Source organism: Anomaloglossus baeobatrachus, chromosome 5 (assembly GCF_048569485.1).
Source record: "Anomaloglossus baeobatrachus isolate aAnoBae1 chromosome 5, aAnoBae1.hap1, whole genome shotgun sequence".
Taxonomy (NCBI): Eukaryota; Metazoa; Chordata; class Amphibia; order Anura; family Aromobatidae; genus Anomaloglossus; species Anomaloglossus baeobatrachus.
Window position 1 is genome coordinate 542965957 of NC_134357.1, and position 24602 is coordinate 542990558.

Consider the following 24602-nt stretch of genomic DNA (forward strand, 5'->3'; position numbering starts at 1 on the left):
GCCATTTTAGAGAAGCATTGGAGCATTTTGCAAACAGATCCAATTCTAAACAACTATATCTCTTCAAAACCATCAATGGTGGCAAAACTTTCCCGCAATTTGCGGGATATCCTTGTCCACAGTCACTACGAGGCCCGTCAAAAAACTAAAAGTAAAGAGATCTCCAATCCATTGAATGACTTTTTTCCGTGCGGCCTCTGTAAGGCCTGCGGAAACTGCATTAAGACCAAATTCTTTAAAAATCATGATGGTACACGTAAGTTTGGTATTTGGAAGACACTTAACTGCTCATCGAGTGGTGTAATATACCAGGCTGAATGCCCCTGTGCCAAGATATATGTTGGCCTTACGACACGGGAGTTCAAAGTTCGAGCTCTGGTACAACTCAAGGACATTAGAAATGCCCATACAATAGAGGATTTATCCTTATTAAAAACGATACCGAGGCATTTCAAAAAGTACCATGATTGTAATCCAAGAGGTATGAAGTTCCGTGTCATAGACCAGATTCATCTTGGGCCCAGGGGAGGGGATCTTGGCCAGGCCCTGGCTAGATTAGAGTGTAGATGGATCTACAGATTGGGATCTTTGGCCCCACAGGGCTTGCATGAGCATGAAGGTTTTGGTTCTTTTTTATAACCAGGTTCTTTTTTATAACCAGGATAGTTTTGGGAGGTACCCTAATATTGAGTCTCCCTTTGTCAAATAACAGGGTTTTCTTTTATGGGTGGGTATGGTTTTAGTTTAGGTTGTTTTGTGATTTTAACAATTGTTTTTTATTTAGTCCTAGATGAGCTGTCCAACGGGCGTTTGTGTGGGACCATGTTCATAATTATTTGTTAACATCAGGATCCAGTCTGATACAGGATGAATGCGGTGGAGAAGAAACAATTATCCGGATTTGTTCGGATGTATTTTCAACATCAATCCCTGATAGGGCCATTTTCAGGACTGCCATGGGGGTGTTTTCTTTTTTGTTATTTTTCTTTTTTGTTATACTTCCAACTGTATTATATCTGTTTGTATGTTTTTGTCATATTTCCTAACAAGTAGCGGTTTTCTCCATTGCAAGATAGTGTTAAAATATATGGTCTACTGGTTAAAAATCTATGAATTATTTGCATTGGGCAATGATGGCATGGTGATATGTGCATATTAATATAATGTGTACATGCTGCAATGCATTATATGTTTAAATAACTTTAAAAAATTCTATAAACGCTATTTGTATGGAAGATTGAGGATGTATAATTGCATATATATACATGCATACCAACATATAGACTCCTGTCCAGCTGTGCAGTAAAAGTGCCTTATTTGCAAATGTATTTGTACTAAGTCCCAGTCCGCTGGTGGTGCGCATACGCTGCTCTCCGCTCCTTGTACTTCCTGGTGCGCGCCATATATGGGCCAAAGCGTGTCACGCTGCGTCCCAGCGCGCGCATCTAAGGAAGTTCATTTTACAAAGGTAGGCGGTGACCGCCCCATGCGCCGACGTCACCGGCGTCATATGACCGGAGCGTTTAAGGAGGCTCGTCCTAAACGCCTTTCCTATTGGCTGCTCCATGTTTTAAATACCTAGACATCTCCCCACCCTGACACGCCCCTTTTGAAGAAGCGAGGCGAAACGGCGTCAGGGGTGGTGGAGCGCTCGCCCAAGTGACCCTCTCCTAAAGTATATTGTCTCTATTTTGTACTACCTAATATGATGTGCCGCTTATGCAGAGCATTGTGTATATGCATTATTGTTGCCAGCTATTACGCATTTATTTAGATCTCCAGTCCATGCTGCCTTAAGGGGGCTTTACACGCTGCGACATCGCTAATGCGGAGTCGTTGGGGTCACGGAATTTGTGACGCACATCCGGCCGCATTAGCGATGTTGCTGCGTGTGACACCGATGAGCGATTTTGCATCGTTGCAAAAACGTGCAAAATCGCTCATCGGTGACATGGGAGTCCATTCTCGATTATCATAACTGCAGCAGTAACGATGTAGTTCGTCGCTCCTGCGGCAGCACACATCGCTATGTGTGACGCCGCAGGAACGAGGAACCTCTCCTTACCTGCCTCCCGGCCGCTATGAGGAAGGAAGGAGGTGGGCGGGATATTCCGGCCACTCATCTCCGCTTCTATTGGGCGGCCGCTCAGTGACGTCGCTGTGACGCCGCACGGACCGCCCCCTTAGAAAGGAGTCGGTTCGCCAGTCACAGCGACGTCGCCGGGCAGGTAAGTATGTGTGACGGGTCTGCGCGATGTTGTGCGGCACGGGCAGCGATTTGCCCGTGTCGCACAACAGATGGAGCGGGTACCCACGCTAGCGATATCGGGACCGATATTGCAGCATGTAAAGTAGCCTTTACTGTCTGCTTTCAGCTGCCTGCTGGATGGTGGCTATTATTGGAGGGCTGCACCGTCTTCCCAGTAAGGTGAAAATCAGTCCCACCGTAAATTGCTAGTCTTTTCAAACAGGGATATATCAATACTGGCTGTCACTGGTGGGTGGATGCTGCAGCCCCTATATTATTTTATTATTTAATTGAAGCAGTGTATATTGAGAGCTGTTTATTCATATATAAGGCTTGGTATTTTACCATGGGACATGTTGCATTGAATGGAGTATGGATAGGAGAGTATTAATATCTGTGACAGCAACTGCATTTAATTATACTTGTATATGCATGAAGTGGTGGTCACTTTTTGGTTGGCACGACGGTTGTGTCTGTAATGAGATGATTGGGTGTATAGGTGTCCCATAAATAAATAAACAAACATTGCCTCCGTTGTCAACCAATAATGGCTGTTTATAGTGATATATACCTATGAATTTATTCATGTATTTTGAGGGCTAACAAATGGGTATGATGCACTCCACTTTGTGGGTTCTTTTCCTGTTTTTTATATTTATGAAAGTGTATTAATAACGTTTTGTACTTTTCAAAAGGTTGTAATTCATATGTTTCTCACTTCACACCTGAACATTATGGTGCTCAGTTTTTGAAGTGTGTGTTCACTCTGGACAATTGACATTAACAGTATAATGTTCCCCCAATACCGCCATCCCCACACACAGTATAATGTTCCCCCAATACCGCCATCCCCACACACAGTATAATGTTCCCACAGTACTGCCATCCCCCACACACAGTATAATGATCCCACAGTAACACCATCCCCCTACACACAGTATATTCCCACAGTACCGTCATCCCCCCCACATACAGTATAATGTTCCCACAGTAAAGCCATCCCCCACACACAATATAATGTTCCCACAGTAACATCACCCCCCAACACAAAGTATAATGTTCCCACTGTACCACCATCTCCCACACAGTATAATGTTCCCAAAGTACCGCCATCCCCCACACAGTATAATGTTCCCAAAGTACCGCCATCCCCCACACAGTATAATGTTCCCACAGTGACGCCATCCCAACAGACATAGTATAATCTTCCCCCAGTAATGCCATCACCACACACAGTATGTTCCCACAGTACCGTCACCCCCAACACACAGTATAATAATGTTCCCACAGTACCGCCACCCCCAACACACAGTATAATGTTCCAAAATTACCTCCATCCCCCAGACACAGTATAATGTTCCCACGGTACCGCCATCCCCACACACAGTATAATATTCCCACAGTACCGCCATCCCCCACACACAATATAATGTTCCCACAGTAACACCACCCCCAACACACAGTATAATGTTCCCACTGTACCACCATCTCCCCACAACAGTATAATGTTACCAAAGTACCGCCCTCCCCCACTCAGTATAATGTTCCCACAGTACCTCCATCCCCCAGACACAGTATAATGTTCCCACAGTGATGCCATCCCAACAGACATAGTATAATGTTCCCCCAGTAATGCCATCCCCATACACAGTATGTTCCCACAGTACCGCCACTCCCAACACACAGTATAATAATGTTCTCACAGTACCGCCACCCCCAACACCCAGTATAATGTTCCCACAGTACCGCCACCCCCAACACACAGTATAATGTTCCCACAGTACCGCCATCCCCCACACACAGTATAATGTTCCCACAGTAACACCATCCCAACAGATATAGCATAATGTTCCCATAGTACCACCATCCCCCCATACACAATATAATGTTCCCAAATTACCTCCATCCCCCAGACACAGTATAATGTCCCCACAGTACCTCCATCCCCTCACAAACAGCATAATGTTAACTCTGTACTGCCATCCTCTCACACAGTATAATGTTCCCACTGTACCACCATCCCCTCATACACAGTATAATGTTCCCAAAATACCGTCATCTCTCCCCACAAACTTTATGATACTACAAGATGCCCCCCACACTATGGCGCTATCCACACCACTAGCTAATAAATAAATCCTCACTTATCCCCATTCTTGATATAGATAAACCCGGCAAATACCACCGACCTCCAGGATCAGTTTCCCAAATCTGAAAATGTGGATCTGGGATGGTCGGCAGGTGCTCTACATGTATGAGGGGTTCTTTCTCTTTCTTTCTGCCTATTTATCAGGAATGGAGAATGTTATCCCTGCCTGTCAGAGTAAATTTAATGGCCCCATACACATGAGATAAGTATCTGAACAAGCATTTAACTGCCGACTATCCCACCCGACTGCCAATACACTCAACCATTCTACTTGGCCAGGATTTCCTGTGGTTTCTGTGAGACAGTAGTTGGCAGCCTCCTCTAGTGGAGACTTACCTCCAGGTACATAGTTACTTAGGTTGAAAAAAGACCTAGGTCCATCTAGTTCAACCTTCCTCCACCAGTTCTACATTTAGTCACTAAGTCATTTATAACCAACAATGTTGTGTGTACTGAGGAAATCATCCAGCCCTTTTTTAAAAGCTGTTATAGTATCTGCCATTACTACCTCTTGTGTTAGGGCATTCCACAGTCTGACTGCTCTAACTGTAAAGAACCCTTTCCTATTTAGGTGTCGGAATCACTTTTCTTCCACTCGCAGTGAGTGCCCCCTGGTCCTTAATATTGTCTTTGGAAGAAATAAGTCATGTGCCAGTCCTTTATATTGACCACACATGTATTTATACATATAAATGAGATCTCCTCTGAGACTTCTTTTTTCTAAGCTAAACATATCTAACTTTTTCAACCTGTCATCATATGGGAGGCCTCCCATTCCTTGTAATAGTCTAGTTGCCCGCCTTTGAAATGACTCTAACTTCTGAATGTCCTTTTTAAAATGTGGAGCCCAAAACTGGATACCATATTCCAGATGTGGCCTTACAAGTGATCTATAGAGGGGTATTCAAATTGTCTCTCCAGTAAAGGAGACAAACTCTAGCACAGCGCCACCTATTGGAAGTAGCGATCCTAAAAGTCACAAGTGGATTTTCGACAATCCTTTGCAATATGACTCAGGATATATAAGCCAGATCAGAATCCCAATTTGCAGACACGGTGTTTCGGGGTGCTTGCCCCTCGTCAGTGCAAAGTATGGGGGTGTCTGATCTGGCTCATGAGAAAGCTATGTGGGGACCACGGGGGAACACTATTCTCCTTAAGGAGACTTTGCAAGCCAGTCTGGCTGCCAGGTAAGGGGACTTATAGCTGCAATGCCCCTCTGGGAAATATTCAAATTGTCTCTCCAGTAAAGGAGACAAACTCTAGCACAGCGCCACCTATTGGAAGTAGCGATCCTAAAAGTCACAAGTGGATTTTCGACAATCCTTTGCAATATGACTCAGGATATATAAGCCAGATCAGAATCCCAATTTGCAGACACGGTGTTTCGGGGTGCTTGCCCCTCGTCAGTGCAAAGTATGGGGGTGTCTGATCTGGCTCATGAGAAAGCTATGTGGGGACCACGGGGGAACACTATTCTCCTTAAGGAGACTTTGCAAGCCAGTCTGGCTGCCAGGTAAGGGGACTTATAGCTGCAATGCCCCTCTGGGAAATATTCAAATTGTCTCTCCAGTATAGGAGACAAACTCTAGCACAGCGCCACCTATTGGAAGTAGCGATCCTAAAAGTCACAAGTGGATTTTCGACAATCCTTTGCAATATGACTCAGGATATATAAGCCAGATCAGAATCCCAATTTGCAGACACGGTGTTTCGGGGTGCTTGCCCCTCGTCAGTGCAAAGTATGGGGGTGTCTGATCTGGCTCATGAGAAAGCTATGTGGGGACCACGGGGGAACACTATTCTCCTTAAGGAGACTTTGCAAGCCAGTCTGGCTGCCAGGTAAGGGGACTTATAGCTGCAATGCCCCTCTGGGAAATATTCAAATTGTCTCTCCAGTAAAGGAGACAAACTCTAGCACAGCGCCACCTATTGGAAGTAGCGATCCTAAAAGTCACAAGTGGATTTTCGACAATCCTTTGCAATATGACTCAGGATATATAAGCCAGATCAGAATCCCAATTTGCAGACACGGTGTTTCGGGGTGCTTGCCCCTCGTCAGTGCAAAGTATGGGGGTGTCTGATCTGGCTCATGAGAAAGCTATGTGGGGACCACGGGGGAACACTATTCTCCTTAAGGAGACTTTGCAAGCCAGTCTGGCTGCCAGGTAAGGGGACTTATAGCTGCAATGCCCCTCTGGGAAATATTCAAATTGTCTCTCCAGTAAAGGAGACAAACTCTAGCACAGCGCCACCTATTGGAAGTAGCGATCCTAAAAGTCACAAGTGGATTTTCGACAATCCTTTGCAATATGACTCAGGATATATAAGCCAGATCAGAATCCCAATTTGCAGACACGGTGTTTCGGGGTGCTTGCCCCTCGTCAGTGCAAAGTATGGGGGTGTCTGATCTGGCTCATGAGAAAGCTATGTGGGGACCACGGGGGAACACTATTCTCCTTAAGGAGACTTTGCAAGCCAGTCTGGCTGCCAGGTAAGGGGACTTATAGTTGCAATGCCCCTCTGGGAAATATTCAAATTGTCTCTCCAGTAAAGGAGACAAACTCTAGCACAGCGCCACCTATTGGAAGTAGCGATCCTAAAAGTCACAAGTGGATTTTCGACAATCCTTTGCAATATGACTCAGGATATATAAGCCAGATCAGAATCCCAATTTGCAGACACGGTGTTTCGGGGTGCTTGCCCCTCGTCAGTGCAAAGTATGGGGGTGTCTGATCTGGCTCATGAGAAAGCTATGTGGGGACCACGGGGGAACACTATTCTCCTTAAGGAGACTTTGCAAGCCAGTCTGGCTGCCAGGTAAGGGGACTTATAGCTGCAATGCCCCTCTGGGAAATATTCAAATTGTCTCTCCAGTAAAGGAGACAAACTCTAGCACAGCGCCACCTATTGGAAGTAGCGATCCTAAAAGTCACAAGTGGATTTTCGACAATCCTTTGCAATATGACTCAGGATATATAAGCCAGATCAGAATCCCAATTTGCAGACACGGTGTTTCGGGGTGCTTGCCCCTCGTCAGTGCAAAGTATGGGGGTGTCTGATCTGGCTCATGAGAAAGCTATGTGGGGACCACGGGGGAACACTATTCTCCTTAAGGAGACTTTGCAAGCCAGTCTGGCTGCCAGGTAAGGGGACTTATAGCTGCAATGCCCCTCTGGGAAATATTCAAATTGTCTCTCCAGTAAAGGAGACAAACTCTAGCACAGCGCCACCTATTGGAAGTAGCGATCCTAAAAGTCACAAGTGGATTTTCGACAATCCTTTGCAATATGACTCAGGATATATAAGCCAGATCAGAATCCCAATTTGCAGACACGGTGTTTCGGGGTGCTTGCCCCTCGTCAGTGCAAAGTATGGGGGTGTCTGATCTGGCTCATGAGAAAGCTATGTGGGGACCACGGGGGAACACTATTCTCCTTAAGGAGACTTTGCAAGCCAGTCTGGCTGCCAGGTAAGGGGACTTATAGCTGCAATGCCCCTCTGGGAAATATTCAAATTGTCTCTCCAGTAAAGGAGACAAACTCTAGCACAGCGCCACCTATTGGAAGTAGCGATCCTAAAAGTCACAAGTGGATTTTCGACAATCCTTTGCAATATGACTCAGGATATATAAGCCAGATCAGAATCCCAATTTGCAGACACGGTGTTTCGGGGTGCTTGCCCCTCGTCAGTGCAAAGTATGGGGGTGTCTGATCTGGCTCATGAGAAAGCTATGTGGGGACCACGGGGGAACACTATTCTCCTTAAGGAGACTTTGCAAGCCAGTCTGGCTGCCAGGTAAGGGGACTTATAGCTGCAATGCCCCTCTGGGAAATATTCAAATTGTCTCTCCAGTAAAGGAGACAAACTCTAGCACAGCGCCACCTATTGGAAGTAGCGATCCTAAAAGTCACAAGTGGATTTTCGACAATCCTTTGCAATATGACTCAGGATATATAAGCCAGATCAGAATCCCAATTTGCAGACACGGTGTTTCGGGGTGCTTGCCCCTCGTCAGTGCAAAGTATGGGGGTGTCTGATCTGGCTCATGAGAAAGCTATGTGGGGACCACGGGGGAACACTATTCTCCTTAAGGAGACTTTGCAAGCCAGTCTGGCTGCCAGGTAAGGGGACTTATAGCTGCAATGCCCCTCTGGGAAATATTCAAATTGTCTCTCCAGTAAAGGAGACAAACTCTAGCACAGCGCCACCTATTGGAAGTAGCGATCCTAAAAGTCACAAGTGGATTTTCGACAATCCTTTGCAATATGACTCAGGATATATAAGCCAGATCAGAATCCCAATTTGCAGACACGGTGTTTCGGGGTGCTTGCCCCTCGTCAGTGCAAAGTATGGGGGTGTCTGATCTGGCTCATGAGAAAGCTATGTGGGGACCACGGGGGAACACTATTCTCCTTAAGGAGACTTTGCAAGCCAGTCTGGCTGCCAGGTAAGGGGACTTATAGCTGCAATGCCCCTCTGGGAAATATTCAAATTGTCTCTCCAGTAAAGGAGACAAACTATAGAGGGGTAACAATACGTTGGGATCACGGGATCTAATCTCTCTTTTTATACACCCTAAAATCTTGTTTGCTTTAGCAGCTGCTGCTTGACATTGAGTGCTGCTGCTCAGCTTATTTGTAATAAGAATACCTAAGTCCTTCTCCTGTTCTGTAGTCCCGAGTTTACTTCCATTTAATGTATATGCATTTATAGGATTACTCCGTCCTAGGTGCATTACTTTACATTTATCAACATTAAATCTCATTTGCCAAGTATCTGCCCATTCTGACATCTTATCCAGATCTTTTTGTAATATTGTACTATCCAGGTCAGTTTTTAATATCCTACATAGTTTGGTGTCATCGGCAAAGACTGACACTGTACTATCAATCCCATCCACAAGGTCATTAATAAAGAGATTAAAAAGAATCAGTCCAAGCACAGATCCCTGCGGCACCCCACTGCTGACTATAGCCCATTTAGAGAATGTACCATTTATGACTACTCTTTGTTTCCTATCTTTTAGCCAATTCCTTACCCAGTTGCATATAGTTTCCCCTAGTCCTTGCTTCTGGAGCTTTAGTATAAGGCTATTATGTGGTACAGTATCAAATGCCTTTGCAAAGTCCAAATAAATCACATCAGCTGCATTACCAATATCCAGGTTTGAACTTACCCCCTCATAGAACCCCAACAGGTTGGTTAGACACGACTTATCTTTCATGAATCCATGCTGTCTGTCAGTTATCATATTATTTTCTGCAATATATTTTTGCATGTCATCCCTTAAAATGCCCTCAAAGGTAGAAGAAGCGAATCAGCTACTGGATATCAGCATGCCAGATCCTTCTCTCTGATATCATCTGTTTTGAGGCCCTCACATACTGTATGTTATATAGTCCACCAATTCCCCCTAACATGAGAGGTTTCAGCACACTTTAGTCTAATGTGTGTGGGAGCTATAAAAGAGAACAAACACAATGTGGTAAAATTAATAAAAATACCACCGCTGCTTGGGTCCCCGCCTGTCTCTACAGCCAATCAGTTGTCAAAGCAGTGATCAACATAGCCAGTGATTGGGAGCATGGAGGAGATTTCTTAGTCAGCAATTCAACTTATATTCCAGTCCGTATGAGACAAGAAAATATATATGTTTCCCCTTATTATCTCCAGTAATTTTATTATTACACAGGATTCTTTATGATTTTCCATCTTCTTCCCATTCAGGTCCCTACAATATCGGATCCTCTCAGTGGAGATATTATAAGAGATTTTTCTGATTTAATTCTTAAGGATGGATAAGGACAGGGACAAGATGGTGGAGAGGATATTACACCTCACCCTAGAGATCCTCTTCCGGCTTACTGGAGAGGTGAGAGATTCTGATGACGTCACATTACATCATTCTTATCTATGGGAATAACAGATGGACAGAACTGGAGAGGTGAGGACTCTGGAAATGTCTGGAGTGAGATTTATTAATGTGTCTCTCCATAACCAGGATTACACAGTAGTGAAGAAGACCTCTAGTGAGCGCTGTCAGGACCCTGTGTCTGAGGGATGGGGAAGACCCCTGAGCCTAATCACAGGGCCTTCACTTCAACCCCTGATACCTGAGGACATCAATGACCTGAAGATCCTAGAACTCACCTACAAGATGATTGAGCTGCTGACTGGAGAGGTGACACTGCTGGGAATGCTGGGACATTATACAGTAACGCTATGTAGGGATCGGGGGATGACGGTGTCATTGTATGTGTCAGGTTCCTATAAGGTGTCAGGACGTCACCATCTATTTCTCCATGGAGGAGTGGGAGTATTTAGAAGGACACAAAGATCTGTACATGGATGTTATGATGGAGGTTCCCCAGCCCCTCACATCACCAGGTAATAGACAGGACTAAATACACACGGCCTATAATTATCTGATGAAAGGAATTAATTCAGTCCCTGTACGTGTTTCCTCCAGTTCTATCCAGTAGGAGGACAACACCAGAGAGATGTCTCCATCCTCTTCTCCCACAGGACTGTACACAGGGAAATCCCAATGTTCCTCAGGACTATCAGGTAGGTGGAGAGAAGGTGTCATGAAATCTTCCTATTATGTGTAGACGGCTGTGAAGGTCTTGTGCTCAGTCTTGTTTTATCCACCTGTATTATATGTTTTATACTTGTGTAATGAGAGCGGTGGAGATGGCAGGATTAGAGCTGATCATAGGTGTGACTTCTCCATCTGTCTGTGACTTTTACAATAAGGCTCTGTGCGCACTGGGAAATGGAATTTTCTTGAGAAAATTCCGCATCCTCTCAAAGATTACCGCACCCGCGGTAAAAAACCGCGGGAAACCGCACCCGAAAACCGCATGCGGTTTGCCGCGGTTTTACCGCGGTATTGTTCGCGGTATTGCCGCGGTTTTGCCGCGTGCGGGTTGGGATGTGCTTTATTGCATTCAATGCAATAAAGCACATTGAAAGAAAAAAAAAAAAAAAAGTCATTTAATTCTGAGATAGTAGATAGACAGAAGAATAGATAGAGGGATAGATAGATAGACAGACAGAGGGATAGACAGATAGATAGATAGATGACAGATCGCTGCATTTCCCATGGTCGGCAGTGAGTTCACATTACCGGCCGTGGGAAATGACCGATAATTACCTCTGCTGTCTGCTGCATTCATTCAGCCTGTGTCTGTGACAGTCGCGGCTGGATGGAAGCAGCGCAGGACCTGTGGATTACGCCGGAGCGGTGGATTACGTCGGAGCTTTGGTGAGGGAGGGGTTAATAAAATGGTGAACGAGGCTTGTTTGTTTTATTTAAAATAAAGGATTTTTCTGTGTGTGTGTGTTTTATTCACTTTACTTACGGGTTGATCATGTCAGCTGTCACATAGACGCTGCCATGATCAAGCCTGGGGTTAATGGCGGTGGTCCCCCACCATCATTAACCCCTTGTATTACCTTGCCACCACTGCTACACGGTGGCAAGAAGAGCCGAGGACACGCCGGCAGTGCCGCATATTGCATGCGACAGTGCCGGGGCAGCTGCGGCTGATATTCTCGGCTTCCGGAGGGGGAGTGAGGCAGGGGACATTACCCCTGCCCCTCTCCCTCCCCAGCCTGAGAATACCGGGCCGCCGCTGTGTGCTTACCTCGGCTGGACGGTAAATATGCAGCGGAGCCCACGTTCTTTTTTTTTTTCTATATTTCCGTTTTCTTTCTATGTGTGTTCTATGTGTCTGTGTCTGTGTTCTATGTGTCTGTGATGTGTGTGTGTGTGTGTGTGTGATCTGTGTGTTTGTTTACTCTCTGCTTTGCTTCCTCTTCCTGTAATGACATCACTTCCCTGCAAAACCGCAGGCAGCGATGTACATTACCGGAGGTAAACCGCGAAATACCGCAGGGAATAACGCAGGAAAACGCAGTGAACCGCACAGAATTTGCTGCCTGCGTTATTCCCTGCGGGATTTCACGATTACATTGGAGTCAATGGAGTGAAATCCCGCAGCGATGTGCGGAAAAGAAGTGACATGCACTTGTTTTTGCTGCGGGATTTCCGCAGCAAAACATGCAGCTGTCAAATTCCGCCCAGTGCGCACAGGATTTTTTTTCTCCATAGGATTTGCTAGTGATTCACTGCAGAGATGTTATGAACATTTTCTGCAGCGAAACATGCAGCAAATCCGCGAAAAATCCGCGGCAAAATCCGGTAAGTGCGCACATAGCCTTACAATAGTTGTTTCAGGCTGAAGATCTGACCCATATTAATACTACAGAGATATATGTGATGGGTGATGAACTGTGTAAAGAGGAGATTCCTACAGATAACCGCCCAGGTGAGTAGTAACCACTAAATGCAGAGAAGTCATAGATTCTTCTCAGTCACTGACTGCGGCTGCTTTATCGGTGGTATAGTCCGGCCCTAGACCACAACATTCTTTTCCACCTTGAACTGTTGAAATTACTTTGGGTACTAAAATCCCTTCTTGTATAGAGCTGAATACTTGGAGGATTCACATACCCTTCTGAACTTAGAAGATACTGACCCTTACCTGCCCAGATCTGTAAACTACAAAACCAAATGACAGCGTACGTAGAATGTGCTGCTAAGTTAGAAAATTACTTGAAGGAAAATATTATGAACAGCCTCTAAGAGAAAGCCGAAGGTAGTGATGCTGTTGTCTTTCTAGAATCCTGATATGTTATTGGATGAATCTACCTTCTCTCCCTTCTGTGCTGCTGAATGTGCTCATAGGGTCCGTACAAGACCAGGTCCAGTCTTTCTGGCTAAACTTTGCATTTTTGATCAACAACATGAAATATGTAGTGAGAACTAAGTGTGAATTTCTGTAAAATAACAATTTTCCTTTCATCCTGACTTTTAAATGATCTCCCGGCGGCCGGCTTTTGAGAGCGATCAGCTGATCGCTCTCTCTCGTTTTTAGACTGTAAGTGGAATCCGCTTTCTCATGACACTTCTTGTCACTAGAGATGAGCGAACCGGTCCCGGTTCGGCTCGAGGCCGTTCGCCGAACGGAGGTCCCGTTCGAGTTCAGTTCGTCGAACGTTCGACGAACCGAACTCGAACTGCATAGGAAACAATGGCAGGCAATCACAAACACATAAAAACACCTAGAAAACACCCTCAAAGGTGTCCAAAAGGTGACAAACAACTCACAACACAACACAAACACATGGGAAAGTGACAAGGACATATACTCATGCGAAAACAAAACAGCTGGACAAGGAAAAAGAGGAGGACACACAGATATATGAGTATATGCAAGGAAACATCGATTCCATTATTGTGCAACTTGAGCCCTGCTCATTTTAGGCTTCCAATCTTGATAAATTGCCTGAGCTCGCCACGTACGCCTTGGGGATCTTGTCGTGTCCTGCAGCCAGCGTTCTCTCGGAACCTGTCTTCAGTGCTGCTGGGGGTCTGCTGGCAGATAAGCACACGTGTCTGTCCACTGACAATGTGGACATGGCTCTCAGAGGACTTTTCTTCCCCTGGGTCAGCCAGGGGACGGGAAAGGCACGCATATTTTTGAGAGTGCTTCATGCAAAGCATCTTTTTCTTTTTCAAAAGGGGGCTCAACCGATGCCAGTCAAGTGGGGTGTGTGTGGCCCAGTTAGTGGCAACGAGGGAGACTGTGGTTGGAGTCCCCTCGCTGTGTTTCTAAAAGAACCAAGATGAACAAGTCATGGCTCTCAGAGGACTTTTCTTCCCCTGGGTCAGCCAGGGGACGGGAAAGGCACGCGTATTTTTGAGAGTGCTTCATGCAAAGCATCTTTTTCTTTTTCAAAAGGGGGCTCAACCGATGCCAGTCAAGTGGGGTGTGTGTGGCCCAGTTAGTGGCAACGAGGGAGACTGTGGTTGGAGTCCCCTCGCTGTGTTTCTAAAAGAACCAAGATGAACAAGTCATGGCTCTCAGAGGACTTTTCTTCCCCTGGGTCAGCCAGGGGACGGGAAAGGCACGCGTATTTTTGAGAGTGCTTCATGCAAAGCATCTTTTTCTTTTTCAAAAGGGGGCTCAACCGATGCCAGTCAAGTGGGTTGTGTGTGGCCCAATTAGTGGCAACGAGGGAGACTGTGGTTGGAGTCCCCTTACTGTGTTTTACATGCTTTTAGAAGGGCATGACATGGCTTAGAGGTTGACTTTCAGCATCTGGAAACTGTTGGCTACCAAAATGCTGCCTTTCCAACCTTTTTAACCGAGGATTTTCGAGACCTTATGCCCATCGCAGTGCCCCAAGAGCCGATGCCCAGGCGCCACTCCTTCTCCAACAAAGGCGTGCACGCGCTACACTAGCATGTCGCACTAAACATCACTGATTCCTTGAGAAACTCTGTGTGACAGGGTGCATTTCACCACAGATAATTGGCCCAGTAAGCATGGACAGGGGCGTTACATGTCGCTGACTGGACAATGGGTTACTGTGGGGAGAGATGGAGAAGGGTCTGCTGTACAAGTCTTGCCGTCCCCACGAGTTGTTTCAATCCTTCTTCTGTATGTAGAAGTTAATACACTGCTTCTGCCTCTTCAACCTCGTGTGGGTCCTCCACCTTGGCGCAAACCCTGTGTGGTCAGGCCACCCTTCCTTGTAACTGCGCACAAGGACTACCACACACCTCCTTACTATGCTGGCAGCAGAGCTCAATGCCATCAGGCGGTCAAAGGTTTACTTTGAAATGTATGGGAAATGTGAGTCACACCGCTGAGAAGTTGTGGACGGTTAGCTCTGGAGACCGAGTTTCATCAATGGTTGTCTCCACTCAACCAGCAGCCAGGGAAGGCCGGGTGCGACAATGATGCAAACATGGGTGCGGCCCTTCGCTGTGACAATGTGACACACGTGCCTTGTGTGGTTCACGTGTTGAACCTGGTTGTCCAGCAATTTTTAAAGCACTATCCTGGCCCACATGGCCTTCTGCAGAGAGCACGGTGTAACGCCTTCCTTGATCCACACACTCAGATGGGCTGTAAATGATAGGCTAGAGGGAAGCCACTCACCAAGCAGGACCCCTAGAACCCTGAAACCCTTTAACCCCTATACAGGGATTAGGAATTACACAGGGCCCAAGGTGATTAATACCTGTGGAAGGCTGCAGTTCCAGAGCATAGTAGTCAGGCAGGGTCAAAACATTAATTGAGGAACAGGAACAGAATGGGACGGCCAGGACTTAATCAGAAAACAAGCAGAGGTGAAATGCGGATCGGCCAACAAGGTACATAAACAGCAAGCAGGAAAAGTAGTCAGGTAACAAGCACACAAAATCATAAAACTGAACTGGGGGTAAAAGCAGAGCTATGTCTGGCAGTGGTCTGCAGACAGGATGGGCATAAAAAAGGGTGTGGTGTCTTCCCATTGGTTGTAGCTGATTGATGGTATTTCATCTGTGAGATACCCACCAGCTACATTCAGCCAGAGATTCTGCATCTGTCAAGGTAATGCAGCCCAGTGGGTGAGCATAACCTGCGTCCACCTGCGCCGCTGGCATCGACTCCTCTCCCATCATCAGCACTATGCATGAAAGGAACACGTTGTCACCTGGCGACCGGAGTACAAATTGACGGAGCGGACTCCGTTGGTGACTTAACAGCCGTGTGCGGCAATGATGCAAACCTGGCTGCGGGCCATCGTCAGGGCAATGTGACACACGTGCCTTGTATGGCTCACGTGTTGAACCTAATTCTCCAGCAATTTTTAAAACACCATCACGGCCTACATGGCCTTGTGCAGCGGGCACGCTCGCTATGTGCTCACTTCCATCGTGCGCACACAGCAGCTCAACAACTTTCGTCGCTACAGAAGTCTTTAGGTCTGGTGGTTAAACGCCTGAAATGCGATGTGCCCACACGCAGGAATTTGAATCTGCACATGTTGCAGCGTTTGTGGCAGCACCGCCGAACCCTGCTGCAATACGTTATGAGTTATGACATATAGCCTGGGATAACTTGATCCAGAGGTGGTGCAGATCACGCTGCTGGAGTGGTGTCAGATCAAGGACCTATGCACCCTGCTACACAGTTTACAAATGTCGACGAAGATGTTTAGCACTGGCAATGTCATTCTCAGCGTGACAATTCTGGTCATCTACATGATGGAGCGCACTGTAATTATTATTCGGAGTCAGGTGTTGGGACAAGAGGAAGGGGAGGAAGTACAGGAGGAGTCATATGCGGAAGGGATAACAAGATCTACGAGGTCCAGATGGTCAGCGGCACCTATGCGGCAGTCATGGTGAGGGAGAGGGATTAACAAGGGCGCATAGTATCAGCAAAAAGTGTTGAGGAAAGTGCAGGAGCCCATGACGAAATGGAGGACGAACTGGCGATGGGCATGGAAGACTTAGCAGATGAGTGAGAGCTTGCTCACATTTCGGTTGTGCGAGGTTGTGGGGAGAGGGCAGAGGAAGGAGGCACGATTCTCACCTCTCTGCCACCAACACACCAAGGACTTGGTCCTCCTGGATGCACAAGACACATGAGCGCCTTCTTGCTGCACTACCTACATGACCCTCGGATTGTACGAATTCGAGTAATCCTGAATACTGGGTTGCCACACTGTTAGATCCCCGGTAGAAGACAAAATTTGGCGAAATAATTCCTGCCATAGAAATGGACGCACGTATACAGGAGTATCTGCAGAATGTGGTACGCAATCTTAGATCTGCTTTTCCACTAAACACCAGTGCTGCACAGAGTGAATCTCAACGATTTGTCATGGATAGGATGAAATGGTCTTTTCCTTGTCCACATCGGAGGGACCGAGGGATGGCTGCTGTGCTGAGATGGCGTTGAGTACGGTGTCCCTGCAGAGTTGCACTTTTGGTCATATACCAAAATGAGTTGAAAAAGGACAGATGCTGGTGGAAAGGGGAACAGGTGTGTTGGAAAGGGGAAAAAAGTTTTGGTCCGTGGATTTGGTGGTTAAGCAAAAGTAACATTTGATGAAGAAACACCATCTGTTACAGTGGGACTGGCAGATTTGGATAAGGTGGTATATACTATGTTACCGCTATATAACGAAAATGAATAAGAAAAGAAAGAGAAAGGTATATATCCCCATCAGCAGTCAGTGTCCACCGTGCTCCCAGTTGGAAAAGGAGAGGTTGGCAACTGGAAGGTTTGGTGGAGGATACAGAGCTGTGTGGCTATGAAACTAATAGTATCCTGAACCGAGTTAGACGCCATTCGGATCTGGAGACTGGGAGCCCTGTTAGCGTCACAGGGTCCACATGCCCACCCAGCACAGGAACTCCCTGTTAACAACACAGGAGCCATTGAGTACGCTGACCGTGTGCGTAGGGTCCACACCTGTGGACAGCAGGCGCATCAGCAGCAGCAGGCCTGTTAATGCCACTGGGCTGCACAAGCAGGACTGGTAGGACAGGAGCTGTTCTTAACCGTTCTGCGTTACCAACTGTGGTGGTGGCCTGCATCGACACCCTATCCCTGCCTACCTCTGGCCTAAAGCCGCAATGGGTTCAACACAGGAGGTGTGCTCTTTCGGAGCATAATAGAAGAATGCGCACCTCCTTGTTGGCTCCAGCCCCTTTTATAACCTGGGTCCGCCCCAAACCAGGGTGAACCACAATGCACCTCCTGGAGACAAAAGTAGAGTGACACGTCATGAGTGGCATAACTAGCGTCCTATTTGGAAACGCAACTTCAATGATGACCTCATGGCTGCCATGACCCAAACACCTCACCAGTCATCGTCTGAGCATCAATAATGCGGTGACAAGTCATAGGGGTGGGCCTCTGCAAGCCATTTGGGAGGACACCTGATGCCCTGTGGTCTATATGGGACCCCCACATCAGGGGCAGGGCCAAAGAGTTCATTACCGGACCTAGTCTCTGATGCAGTAAGTGCCTGAGCATGCTCAGTAGCATGAAATACAGTCTCTGAAAAAAGACTATCAGCTTTAGCATGGTGTCTAGGCACAAAACAGGACTTAGACCCGGCACAGAATGCAAGTACCTGTGCAAAGAGGCTTTTGACACTTAGTGTGGGAGCATGCGCTGTATCCCGAAATGAAGACTTAGCGTCAGGAATGGCACAGTCAGGCTGAGCATACTCACTAGGCGAAACACTGTAGTTAGGCTGCAGCTGGGGTAAATCGGCACACGCATGCGCACTAGCTGCCTCTCCACACTTAGACGTGGAGGAGAAATTGCTCTTCGGGTATGAACTTGGAGATGCTGTCTATGAACAGAAGGAAAAGCTAAATGAAGCCTCACTTTCTATCCCTCCGAATTATCAAATGCAGCAATGAATTCCCTGAGTTTGCTATAACATTAGCGTAGCAAAATGTGCATGAGGGTGTCATGTAGAGGTGCTAGAAATAGCTTGGCACCAGTGGGGCACTAATGGAATACAACAGCCAGTTCTATGATGCCACTAAATGGCAGTATTTTTTGCTATCATTATAGCTTATTAAAAACAGCAGGAGGGTGTCATGCAGAAGTGCTAGAAATAGCGTGGCACCAGTGGGGCACTAATGGAATACAACAGCCAGTTCTATGATGCCACTAAATGGCAGTATTTTTTGCTATCATTATAGCTTATTAAAAACAGAGCAGGAGGGTGTCATGCAGAAGTGCTAGAAATAGCGTGGCACCAGTGGGGCACAAATGGAATACAACAGCCAGTTCTATGATGCCACTAAATGGCAGTATTTTTGGCTATCATTATAGCTTATTAAAAACAGAGCAGGAGGGTGTCATGCACAGGTGCTGCACATAGATTTGCACTAGTGGGGCACTAATGGAGTACAACAGCCACTTCTTGTATGCCACTAGGTACACTGAGTGTTTGCTAGTATAATGGCTTAGTTAAAAAGAGTTTGAGTGTGCAATGCAGCAGACGTGCGGCAAATATCTTTCCACTAGTTTGACTACACAAAAGTCCAATAGCCACGTTTAGGATGCCACTAGGTACACTGAGTGTTTGCTAGTATAATGGCTTAGTTATAATGAGTTGGAGTGTGCAATGCAGGCAGACGTGCTGCAAATATCTTTCCACTAGTTTGACTACACAAAAGTCCAATAGCCACGTTTAGGATGCCACTAGGTACACTGAGTGTTTGCTAGTATAATGGCTTAGTTATAATGAGTTGGAGTGTGCAATGCAGGCAGACGTGCTGCAAATATCTTTGCACTAGTTTGAATAGACAAAAGTACAATAGCCACGTTTAGGATGCCACTAGGTACACTGACTGTTTGCTAGTATAATGGCTTAGTTAAAAAGAGTTGGAGTGTGCAATGCAGGCAGACGTGCGGCAAATATCTTTGCACTAGTTTGACTACACAAAAGTCCAATAGCCACGTTTAGGATGCCACTAGGTACACTGAGTGTTTGCTAGTATAATGGCTTAGTTATAATGAGTTGGAGTGTGCAATGCAGGCAGAGGTGCTGCAAATATCTTTGCACTAGTGGGACTATAGCAAAGTCCAATTGCCACGTTTAGGATGCCACTAGGTACACTGAGTGTTTGCTAGTATAATGGCTTAGTTATAATGAGTTGGAGTGTGCAATGCAGGCAGAGGTGCTGCAAATATCTTTGCACTAGTGGGACTATAGCAAAGTCCAATTGCCACGTTTAGGATGCCACTAGGTACACTGAGTGTTTGCTAGTATAATGGCTTAGTTATAATGAGTTGGAGTGTGCAATGCAGGCAGAGGTGCTGCAAATGTCTTTGCACTAGTGGGACTATAGCAAAGTCCAATTGCCACGTTTAGGATGCCACTAGGTACACTGAGTGTTTGCTAGTATAATGGCTTAGTTATAATGAGTTGGAGTGTGCAGAGGACAGGAGGGTACAGTGCCAGGATTGTGGGGCTCTGGGTAGAGGAAAGGAAGCCTGCCTTTCTATTCCCTCCTAATAGGGAAATGCAGGGAGGAAATCCCTGACCTTTGCTACACAGACGCTGTCGCTGTTTTCAGGACCTGTCACCTATGGCTCTGACCCTGCCGGTTTGAGCCCTTAAAAGGACTGATAGAAAGTGCTCTCCCTAAGCTGTCCAGCGCTGTGTATGGAGCGCATACAGCTGTATCAGCGATAGGACAAAGGACGGAGCTGCGCCAGTGATGTCTGACACCAAGGACGCAGAAGAGATAATGGCGTCCGGACGGGCAGATACTCGTTTTTATAATGCAGGGACATGTGACATGGACATCCTATCACACATGCCGTTGCTTCTCTGGCTAAAAGTCCACTTAGCTGTGTGTGTGTCTGGGATTGGCTGACATGCTGGCCCGCCCCACAAGACGCGCGCGCTTAGGGAAGGAAGACAAGGAAAAAAAAAAAAAATGGCGATCGCCATTATACAAACAGAAGTGATCTGAAGGCGCTGTTCACGCACACTATACACTGAAATGTCATAATAGTGTGAGTCACAGAGTGACTTACACTATTACAGCGGAAAGCCAGCTAGGAATTAGCTGTTTTTTTGCTGCTAGAACCGTTCTCGAACGTTTCTAGAACTATCGAGCTTTTGCAAAAAGCTCGAGTTCTAGTTCGATCTAGAACAGGCCCCAAAATCACTCGAGCCTAGAACTGGAGAACCTCGAACCGCGAACCGCGCTCAACTCTACTAATAAACAACTTACTAAGAGTTTCAGAATTGGGTAATCCGGACAGAGGAACAAAATGACACTGTTTGCTGAATCTATCCACTACTACCCAGATACAGGTCTTCCCTTCTGAGGGTGGAAGGTCAGTGATTAAGTCCATGGAGAGATGCGTCCAAGGGCTGACTGGAGTAGGTAGGGACTGGAGAAATCCGGCAGGGCGATTACGGGGTGCCTTGGCTCGAGCACAAGCTTCACAAGCCAGTACATATTCCCTACAATCTTTCGCTACGGTTGGCCACCAGAAATTCCTGGTTACTAATCGGAGGGTATTGCCGATACCAGGGTGACCTGCCAGCACAGAATTGTGGGATTCCTGGAGTACCCATAGGCGAAGCGAGGGGGTGACAAACAGTTTATGGACAGGAGTGGTTTCAGGAGCTTGGTCTTGGGTATTATGGACTTCTTCTATCAAATCTAAGGAAACAGATGACATAATAATGCCTTTAGCTAAAATGTGCACTGGTTCAGAGTTTTCAGACTGAGAGGGACAGAAGCTACGGGAAAGTGCATCAGCTCTGGTGTTCTTGGTACCGGGCCGGAATGTTACCACAAAATCAAATCTGGAGAAGAACAATGCCCACCTAGCTTGCCTAGGATTGAGTCTCTTAGCAGATTCCAGATAAGTGAGGTTCTTATGGTCTGTGATGACTGTGACCTTATGTTTGGCGCCTTCGAGGAAGTGGCGCCATTCCTCGAAGGCCCATTTAATTGCCAACAGCTCACGATTACCAATTTCATAACTTCTCTCTGTGAGAGAAAACGTGCGGGAAAAGAAGGCACAAGGACGAAGCTGAGTGAGAGACGGAGTACCTTGTGATAGCACCGCTCCCACTCCAACCTCGGATGCATCGACTTCCACTATAAACGGACGCGTAAGGTCAGGCTGAACCAGAATCGGGTCTGAGGAGAAACATTCTTTTAATTTTGAGAAGGCATGGATCGCCTCTGGCTTCCAATTAACCACATCAGCCCCCTTTTTAGTCAAATCAGTGAGGGGTTTGACAATTTTGGAAAAATCTCTAATAAATTTGCGGTAATAATTAGCAAACCCAAGGAAACGCTGCAAGGCCTTCAGAGACTTGGGTTGTACCCACTCCTTAATCGGTTGAAGCTTAGAGGGATCCATGCGGAAGCCTTCTGCAGACAATATATAACCCAGGAAATTAACCTCTGCCTCAAAAAACCCACATTTCTCGTATTTAGCAAATAGGGAGTTCTCCCTGAGTCTCTGGAGTACAGTGCGTACATGTTGGACATGTGACGTAGCATCAGGAGAATAAATCAGGATGTCATCCAGATAGACCACCACATATTGACCACAGATATCTCTTAAAATGTCATTAACAAAGTTCTGAAAGACAGCCGGTGCATTACTTAATCCAAAAGGCATTACCAGGTACTCATAGTGTCCCTCTGGAGTATTAAATGCGGTTTTCCACTCATCTCCTTCTCTGATGCGGATTAGGTTATATGCTCCCCTGAGATCCAGCTTGGTGAACCACCGGGCTCCTATGAGCTGGTTAAACAGAACGGGGATGAGTGGCAGAGCGCCGACTGGTGACCTGGATGGTCTGATGAACCCTCTCTGCAGACTGTCTGCTATATAATCTTTCATGGCCTGACGCTCCGGACCAGAAAGATTATACATTTTACCCTTGGGGAGTAGGGAATTGGGGACCAGATCTATGGGGCAGTCATAATCTCTATGCGGAGGTAATTTTTCAAATTCAGATACAGAAAAGACATCAGCAAAATCCCTGAATGTATGAGGTATGAAGATAGGTTCACCTCTAGTCAGGTTCACAGATAAAGACATGCATGTCTCCTGACACTCAGGGCTTCAGCGCACAATCTCACCCTGGTGCCAGTCTATGACTGGGTTGTGCTTGCGCAGCCATGGCATGCCCAATACCACTGCTGAGATCAGGTTCTCAAGAACAAAAAATGACACTGATTCTACATGCAGAGCACCAACAAGCATGGAGATCTCTGGAGTTACAAAAGTAACCACACCCTGAGTGAGAGGGGTGCTATCAATAGCAGATATTCTAACAGGTGCATTTAACTTTAGCAAAGTCAAACCCAGCTCTTTTGCTATAATAGTGTCTAAAATTAGCAGCAGAGCCACAATCAACAAAGGCATGTAGCCGTACAGATTTTCCCTGGTGAGACAATGAGACAGGTAACATTACCCTCATAGGGTCTGCAGGAAGTACCTGGGCACCTGAGCAGGTATCCTGGGGTCCGCTCAGGTGGTGCTTCTGCCTTGGAAGCGATTGCCTCTCTGATCCAGGCACTCCATGTTCATGTACAGACTGCAGGAAGGACAGAAGGGTCGGCAGGGAAAAAGGCCAAGGGGCATGGCCGGAAGAACGACACCAGGACAGGAAAATTCTCCAAGTCCTGTGGTAAATTTTGGCCAAGGAAGACTTCCGAGCCTGAGTCATAGTGGAGATGACTTCGGGAGGAATGCCAGAAGCCGTCAGGATCCAGGACTCAAGAGCCACGCCGTCAATCTGAGAGCTGCAGAATTCTGGCGGAAAAACGGACCTTGTGAGAGAAGGTCTGGGCGGTCCGGTGGCTGAACCCCCGGCTTGGGTAGAATTGTTTTCTAAGTCTATCTCCCAGTCCTTCGCCGACTCCATGGGACAGCTGTCCCGGACTCTGCTAACCATGCATCAGCCCCCTTCTCAGGGCGCCTCTGCTGCTTCGGCTCGCTCTGCAGAGCTCACAGAGGATTCTTCATCTGCTCCCAGACCCCGTCTCCTAAAAGGAGATGCAGGGTCCCCTCTCCTTCCTCGTCCCGCGGCTCCGATTCACGAGCCGACTCGCAGGACGAGGAGGATATCTTTACTGGGGGCTCGGACGCTACCTCCATGTGCCCCAGTGATCTGACCGAGCGTGATGCAGATGTGAGTGATTTGATTGCGTCCATTAATTCTGTACTGGACCTCAATCCGCCAGTATCAGAGGAGCAACCCTCTCTGGCAGAAAAGCACCAGTTTACCTTGCCTAAGAGAACAAGGAGTGTGTTCTTTAACCACTCCAGTTTTCAAGCCACTGTGTCCAAGCCCAGAGCCTGTCCTGACAAACGCTTCCCAAAGCGTGGTTCTGATGACCGTTATCCTTTTCCACCAGAGGTGGTCAAGGAGTGGGCTCACTCACCAAAGGTAGACCCTCCGGTGTCTAGACTCTCAGCCCGGACAGTTGTATCTGTGGCTGATGGCACCTCACTTAAGGATCCCACTGACCGCCAGGTTGACCTCCTGGCCAAGTCTGTCTATGAGGCGGCAGGGGCCTCGTTCTCCCCATCCTTTGCAGCAGTGTGGGCTCTCAAAGCCATCTCTGCTTCCCTAGAGGAGATGCATTCCCTCACTAGGGACTCTATGCCTGAATTGGTTGCCTTAACTTCCCAGGCTTCAGCCTTTTCAGCCTACGCCATGTCTGCCATGCTGGAGGCCTCTCACCGCACTGCGGTGGCCTCCACTAATTCCCTCGCTATCCGCAGGATCTTGTGGCTTCGACAGTGGACGGCAGATGCTTCCTCAAAGAAATAC

General features: G+C 46.9%; 1 pseudogene; it reads left to right on the forward strand.

The window, feature by feature from the left end:
• Positions 1 to 24602, forward strand: part of LOC142312225 (uncharacterized) — a 268034-nt pseudogene that overhangs the window by 14032 nt on the left and 229400 nt on the right.